The sequence below is a fragment of the Apis dorsata genome, unplaced genomic scaffold (assembly GCF_000469605.1).
Source record: "Apis dorsata unplaced genomic scaffold, Apis dorsata 1.3 scaffold_381, whole genome shotgun sequence".
Taxonomy (NCBI): Eukaryota; Metazoa; Arthropoda; class Insecta; order Hymenoptera; family Apidae; genus Apis; species Apis dorsata.
The window spans coordinates 685,759-694,674 of NW_006263643.1; the positions used below are offsets into that span (position 1 = coordinate 685,759).

General features: G+C 26.5%; 1 long non-coding RNA gene across 1 annotated transcript in view; it reads right to left on the bottom strand.

Moving 5' to 3' along the window:
- Positions 1-588: 588 nt before the first annotated feature.
- The window catches only part of LOC102678264, a 52,463-nt gene continuing 44,135 nt past the window's right edge, over positions 589-8,916 (bottom strand). The window contains exon 3 of the long non-coding RNA XR_004150933.1: positions 589-736. This is a non-coding gene — a long non-coding RNA (uncharacterized LOC102678264). The remainder of the gene's footprint in view (positions 737-8,916) is intronic.

The following is an 8,916-nucleotide window of genomic DNA, read 5'->3' on the forward strand; positions in this document are numbered from 1 at the left end:
AGAGGTTAATTCTTTTTTATAAAAAAATAAATAAATTTTGATTTCTCAAATTTTTTAAATTTAATAATCATAGTTTTTTTTAGAATGAATTTTATTTTATCCAGAGATCGAAATCTGATTTTTAGTAGATTTAATAGTAGAATTACTAAATCTGTAAAATGATCAAAATATATATCTATCAAAAATATTGAAATTAAAATCGATTCCATTTTTCAAGACAATAATTAAATCCTATGTAATGAAATTAAAATTGACTTCAATTCATATCCATATCGATATCAATTTCATTTCCATTTCCAATGTTAAATTAAAATATCAACGTTCTATTATGATCGATGCAATTAAATAAATCGAAATAAAGAATATAGAAGAAAATTTTCTCGTTTCAAAAAACATTGGAATCGTGGAAAAATAGTTACACTTGACGAATATGTAAATTTAATTTTTCCAAAAATTAATCATTTCTTCGTAATTCTTCTAATAACTTATCATCATACGAATGATATATAATTTTAATATACGTATATAAATTCTCTAATAATTCATCAATCGTTTTCAAACGAAACACGTAACAGAAAGATTTCACCTGATCACTCCTGACAAACTTTTCTAAAACTGCTTTGACTAATGGTGCTCTCGGTTCTCGAGCAACATGATCATTTATCGTCATTATCTCGTTTATCGTGCCCTTTTACTTCTTTCTTTAATGTACCTTTGCAACTTTTATTCCAACTTTCTGAAACACTCGGCAGAAATACTCCTACTTCTTCCTTAATTCTCGTCAACTCATCTTCTCGTTCAGTCTCGATCTAAGATCAATTATAGAATAAGATAGATCAAAAAATATCAGAAATCAACTTTGTTAAAATTTATATGGTCCATCCACATTGTGTCACGATTATTCTTTTTTAAATTTGTTCTCAAAAATTTCGAAGAGATCTTTATAACAAACTCATTCAAATTTTTATCTCGTTGTACATAAAGAAGAATCTATGTAATGAAATTAAAATTGACTTGAATTCATAACCATATCAATTTCATTTCCATTTCCAATACTAAATTAGAATATCAACGTTCTATTATGATGCAATTAAATAAATCGAAATAAAAAATATAGAAGAAAATTAAAAGAATCAGCAAAAAGAAAAACAATGGAAATAATTCAGAATATTTACTTCGAATATAAACAATATAATTCAATATAACTTTAATGTTTTAAAAGAAAAATTTTTTCTCTTTTTTGTCTGATGATCTCTCATTCTCCAATTATTGCACTATAATCATGTTAATCATCATATAAATGCACACATACTTTTAGTCACTCAAATACTCGATATATAAAATTATTTTACTTGCAATACCATTAAAATTATACATTTTTCAAGTATTAATTATTAATTAATTAAGTTCGAAGTAAAGTAAGATGTTCGATTTCTTATATTTATTTCTTATATTTATTTAATTGCATCGATCATAATAGAACGTTGATATTCTAATTTAGCATTGGAAATGGAAATGAAATTGATATCGATGTGAATATGAATTCAAGTCAATTTTAATTTTATTACATAGGATTTAATTATTGTTTTGAAAAATGGAATCGATTTCAATTTCAATATTTTTGACAGATATATATTTTGATCATTTTACAGATTTAATAATTCTACTATTAAATCTAAAAATCAGGTTTCGATATCTAGAATTGACCTTCGAAAGATGTTTCATTGCGTTAACCTTGCCATTCGAGTTACCAAGGTGCAATATATTTCACGTAGAATATTAATGATACATCACCCGGAACAAATCGAACGAAATTGAGGTTAAATCGTCTAGATTATGCATTACGGGGAAGACACAAAGGTTTCGTCGAAGAAGTTCGCGTCTGTTGAGCGTCTGCATCGCCATTCCACGTGGAAGTTTCTTGTCGTCCGATCTTGGCACCGATTCGAAACGAGGAACAAATCAACGAGGCTCGAGTGTTAATTAAATCGTTGCACGTTTAAGCGGCGGATCCACGATGATTTCGAGGTTTTCGAGGGAAGTAGCGAAAACACTTCTGCTTGAGCGAACCCTACTTCACGCATCTCTCGCAATTTATGCGACACTTTGGATTGTAGAATCTTCGTCGACATATGTTGACATGTTGGCGTTGAATAAATCAATGGACGTTGGACACGTTAAGCGAGTAAAATGGTGAATAGAAAAGTATTATATAGTATATTTTATATATAATAATATTTTATATATAATATATTTATATATAATAATAATATGTATAATAATTTATATATTATATATATTTATATATAGTAATGTATAATAATTTTGTTATTGTACAGTATATTTTATATATAAATATTTTATATATAATTTTAAATTATGATTATATATAAATTATATATATTTAATTCTGGAACTATTGGATAATGAATAATGGAATGGAAGAAGAAAGAAGTTAGTTACGTTGTAAGATTATTGTTTTTTGAGAAAAAAAACTTTTTGAAAATTTGCGTGTAGAAGGTAATGTGAAATTGATTTTTCAAAGGGGTGAAAGGGTTTTGAAATTTTAATTAACTTTTGTGTCTTTGATTGACACCTTTGTTACTTTTTATTATGTTATCGATTATAATAATTTATGTAAAATTATGTGTTTGAGACGAAAATTTTCTTTAAAAATTATTCGAAATTTATTAATTCAAATTTCTTCGTCCTAAAATAAAATAAAATAATTTAAGTATCGCGTTATTGGAGACAGTTTCTTTTTGCTAAAAATTATAAAAGGAAAAAATAAACTTTTTCGTTACATTATATTATACACATTATTTCGTTTATCCAATGTATTTATATTTCGGAAATTTAAAATTCTTCCTACATAAAATGTGTATATTGGCAATAAAATGTTTGAAATCACAATAATTTTCTAGTCACAGCTATGTATTTGAATATATTTTTAATTTTGTTATTAATTTGAAATTAATATTACAATTACTAATAATAATTTTATTTACTTTAACAGATTTTATACAATAAAAATTATTATAAATTTTTGAATTCTGTAAAATATTAATAATTCAAACTTTCAATCGACAATATTATCATTTTTTATAATTTCATTGAATCTTTTATTAATTTTGATTAAAATAGCTGTATTATTTATACGAATAAAATTTATAAAATTTTAATTTGATTTCCTTTCTCAATTCTACGATTCTATAGAATATTTAAATTACACTAAAATTTTTAAAAAATTAATGTTACATATGATTATAATATTATTCATTTTAATAAATTTCTCACAAAAAAATGTTCCGATCTCATAGAATTTTAATCTTATTTTACAAAATTCTACAAAATAAACGATTCCAAACTTTTTATAAATAATTTACTCGACACAAATATAAGATAAGTTAATATTATATATAATCAATAGCAATATCACTTACTATAATAAAATCTACATAAAAAAATTAATTTACAGAATTCTAATTTTTCTTTTAAATTCTACAAAATATCTGTTATACTAAACTTTCTATTTCTATAATCAATATTACACATTTTAATAAATTTTATACAAAAAAATTTTCTAATCTCAAAGAATTCTAATCCTAAATTCTATAGAATGTTAAATTCTAAATTAATTTTTCTATACTCAATAACAATATTACTCATTTCAATAAATTTTATAGAAAAAAAAATTTCTAAGAAAATTCTAATTTTAAATTCTACAAAATACCTAAATCAAGATTACTTTTATATCAAATTTTCTGAAGAATTATTAACTAAATATGAAAGAAATATACATAAAAATTGATAATACATAAAAATTCTACAAAATTTTATTTTAATAAATTTTATAAAAAAAAAATGTTCTGAAATAATTTTAAAAAATTCTCATTCTAAATTCTATAGAATACTTAAATTATATCAAATTTTCAAGAATTGAAAGTTGAATGAAATATACATAAAAAAAAAAAATGAAAGAAATATACATAAAAATTGATTTTAAAAAATTTTAATCCTAAATTCTACAGAATTTTATTTTAATAAATTCAATAGAAAAAAAATTTTCTAATTTCAAAAAATTCTAATTCTAAATTCTACAGAATATCTAAATTATATCAAATTATTCTGAACAATTAATAATTAACAATACCGAAAAAAAACATATACATAAAAATTGATCTGAAAAAATTCTCCTCCTCAATTCTAAAAACGCCTAAATTAAACCAAATTCTCTATTCGATATATAAACATCCGATGAGTCCACTCTATTATCAATTTCGCGGCTATAAAAAAGAAAAATCCAAATCCACTGCGAAATTATTTCCTCGCCAAAAATATCTGTAATCCGACTTGCCTCCCTTAAATTCTACAATTTCTCGGAAATACCTAAGCGATTCCAAACTTTCCAAGGTAATCTACCTGCGCCAGCGAAACTTGCACGTAGCCGAGGAGTGGGAACAGTTTCACGGTGACGGTGAAGCGCACCTCACGCTATAAATAAGACTTCGAAACACGCCGACGTAGACTGAATTGGTCGCATACCGGGGTATACGGGGGATGTACGGGGAGGAACCCATGGATCTGTCCCCCGCGTTTGTCCACGAACTGTTGAAGGACATGGTCGCAAATACATCTGTATCGAGACGCGTGTATGACATTATCTAGTCTGGAATTTTCACTTATTGTTGTAACGGGCACATTCAATGTCGCGCGCACAACGTTGTTATCGGTATTCAATTCGCGACGCTCGTAGGATTTGCCATTTAGAAACCTGTGCTTTCCAACTTTGTTTCTCCGATCGATCGACCAATAATCTCTGCCCAATTGTCGTCTAATGAAATTGTTTCGAGATTAGAAGAGATTAAACATCCTGAGATCGTACAATTGTTTTGAGATGAGATGATTTTAGTATCGATTAGGATCAATTTAACCAGATAAACTTATAATATTAGAATTTAATAGATATTAAGGATAAAAGATTATATTCAATTGGATAATGAAATTCGAACAGCATCTGTAAAATCGAATTTCGAATAACGATAAATCCTCCAAATATTTATTTTTAAAATATATTCTATATATATTACGCCAATTATATCCAATTTAATGAAAAAACTTGTTCCATGAATAAACGAACAATCATTCGGCAGAACATTGTAGCATAATAATTTTCATCAAATCAATAACCTATTTGTATAATTCTTTAATTAGCAATCTTATCGCATTGCAAATATTGCAAATACATCAAACGATACAACAAATACTTTGTCCCAATTGATATATCTCGATGCTTTTGCACAAGCACCTTTGGATATCGAAGCAATCGTGGACAGAAGTTGACTCGGCGATTCTCAGCGTTGGAAACGCAAATGGCCACTCTAGGCGCGTGTTTATTGCATTTCTAACAATTCTAATTGTTCGAGACGAGGTTTGTATTGGTGAATGTATCTCTATTGCCTTTGTTGCGTACCTATTTCGCGAATAGTTTACGGTGTAAAGTTGCACCGTTTCGGGATACGAGGACAGGATTCGAATTTTCGTATACGATCTACTAATGGATGTATTAATACGTGCTTGATTCTCAAGTTGAGTGTATTATTGTATCGCGATCGAGGTTATTTGATACGAAAAAGGAATGAGAGGAATTTTGATAAATTTTGATGGAGCAAATAATTTGATTTATGATATTGCTTTTTTATTTTTTAATAGAATTTATTAATAAATTTTAATTCATAGTTTCAAATATAATAAATATGTGTAGATTATATATGGATTTTGTTTTCAAGAAATATTTATATAGAAGAAGTTGATTCTAAAAATAAGAAATGAAAAATGGAATTGTTTTTAATAATGAATTAAAAGAAAAATAAATATTTTTCAAATACGTATGAAATTTATAAAATATGAATATAAATATAAATATTTATAAAAATATTTCAGTTTTATAATATAAATATATTTGTAAGTACAGCACGTAGATAAAATTAATTGCACCCCTCCAGGTGAAATTACACGTCAACCCACAAACTCTTAGAAATTCGTGACAAATTTCTGAAATTTACTTCCTTAAATTCCTCCCCAGGAAGCTCATCGAATCGTTCCACCGCCTTGTCTGAAACGACAAGAAAATCCTCGATGGAAGAAGAGAATTACCAGACGTCAGACGAAGTAAACAGAATGGCTCGTGAGGGTGTTTTTTAGAATGTAATTTCTTTCTGTTACATGCGCGTCGCGTATAATATTTCTCGTGGGAAACGTCTGATAGAGGATTAAAATGCATTTTTTTATTCTACATATATTCGTGAATCATCGTTTTTGATGAAAATTGATATATAAGAATGTCTATTGAAGCTTATTTGTACAAATATATCGTATAAAATACAATATACCATTTATTTAAATCACAAATGAAATTTCGATCTTTCATATAAAAAAACGTGTGAAAAATTTTTTCAACAAAAACTCTTGAAAAATAGAGGAAACCGTGCCATTGAAAACACTTTTTGTTTTATTCCGATATCTCAATCGGTTGCCGAGATATAAAGACTATAAAATTTCTATAGCGTTTAAAAACGAATGAATGAACCCGCGACCCAATGACCTACATCTTTTCTTTTCAGGAAATACGTATTCTTCCAGGAATCGCAGTATTACGTTTTTCCAAGAATTGTGTCTGTCGCTTGTCTAGAGTTTGGAGTAGGTCAGCGAGACGAGATGCAAGCGAGAGGTCCGAGTAAGTTGCAAGGAGACAATAAACGATCGAAAATGACGCTTTCCTTTACACGATGATATCTCAGAAACTGGGAGTCATTTGGGGATAAACGAAAATGCATTTTAAAGGGGAAGGTTCTACGATTCTAATGATCGTTCACTCGTTGATCGGAAGTCACTATTTTTAGAGTTATAACGATTCAAAGTTTTCTTAATTTTAATAGAATTTCTACAATTTATTTCGATAACTCGGCGAAAAGGTACGAGTGAAAGATCGGAATAAGTGACAGGAAGGAAAACTATTAAAAATTATTTCTTCTTTGCACGATGATATCTTGGGAACTAAAAGTTATATCTAAATAAATGAAAATGTGTTTTAAAGAAGAATATTCTGCGCTTCTAATGATCGTTCATTCATTGATCAAATGTTATTATATTCGAAGTTGTAACGGTTCAAAGTTTTCCTAATTTTAATAGGATTTAAAGTAAACGATTAAAAATTATCTTTCATTTACGTGACGATATCTCGAGAACCGGAAGTCGTAAAGGAGATTTTGGACTTCTAATAATTATTCAAATGTTACTATATTCGAAATTATAGCGATTCAAAATTTTTTCAAGTTTAATCAAGTTTAAGATAACGATAATAACGATTAAAAATTTTTTTTAGAAAAATGATGTTTCAGAAACTATAAGAATAAATATTAAGCAAAAAACAAGTTTTCTTCTAATGATCTTTTATCCAAAAAATTATCTTGAGAGTTATAACGAGTTTAATCGAGTTTTAAGATAAATTATATTATTATAAATATATCTATTTCTGGAAGAATACTATGTACAACAATTCTACTAATGATATAAAAAATTTTTTTATTAAATTAAATCGATTAGTTCGAATTTTTAATTATTTTGATTAATCAACAGGTTTTATAAATTTCATAATTTTTGTATTTATCATATTTGTATTTGTATTTTTATATATATCATATTTGTAAAAAATGTACAAAATATTAACATGAAAATTAAACAATTTAAATTTATATTAGATGAAATAAAAGATTTTTATTTCCACCACTCTATTTCATTTCGTCTAAATTAAATTATTTATAATTGAATAAATAAACATGAGCCAACATTTTTGTGTATCAACTTTTGTTTTTAATCTTTAGAATCTATCTTCAATGATATCACACGTATATATATTAACATCCTGTACACCCTCTAGTTGCCTATAACTCTTCATTATCACTATACCACTTGGGATCCATTCGTGTTTATTAAGACCCTCAACCTATTATCTGACGCTCGATCAGAATGTCCCGATTACGAAATCATCACCACGTTGCGATAACCTTTGCGAGAAACCTTTGACTTCAACTAGAGATTTTAAACGATCTTACAGTTAAGCGGAAGAGAAAGAATATTTTCGATCGTGAAGTTTAAATGAAGATTGAGTTTCAAACTATTGGATTTTATAACTTAGTAACCTATTGGTTTTCTATTTGTAATTCTATTTATTCTTGGTTATTGGTAAACTAATTCTGATGAAATCTTGAGATATTGTAATATTATACGTTGTCAAATCATCCCTTCAAGATTATTAAATAATAAATAAAATTATTTTTCAACAAAATTAAACTTGAATTTCTTTGATTTTTTTATGAAAAATTTCATTGAAAGGATTTTCGATTTATTTTTATCCAAATATAAGACGATTATTTGTAATATTAACATTTAATTATTATAGTTACTTTTAATGAATTCGAATAAAATATTGAATATTTTTGTAGTCTTTGAATTTTTCATTTATTCCTAATTTCAGCAACAGTATTTAGAACAGAACAAACTTGCAAAAATTGGCACAAATACATATGAAATCAATCTTTACAATTTTTATATTCCTTTCAATATATGTAATTTTCTAATGAAAATACAAAAATTATTTTAAAATATCTTAGTATTTCGTAAAATGATAATGAAATTGAAATTTTCACGTTTCACGAAATTTTATCGCCTACTGAAAGAAATTCTCAAAAAAAAAGAAAAAATTGCTTCATTTTTCTCTAAAACTTCCACTAAAATTACAATTCTAAATTTCCCTCCTTAGAGATAGAGTCCCATGACATTCTGAAACGCTCATAATCAACTCTGCATCCAACATGGACATCTCTCTCTCTCTCTTTCTCTCTCTCTCTCTCTCTC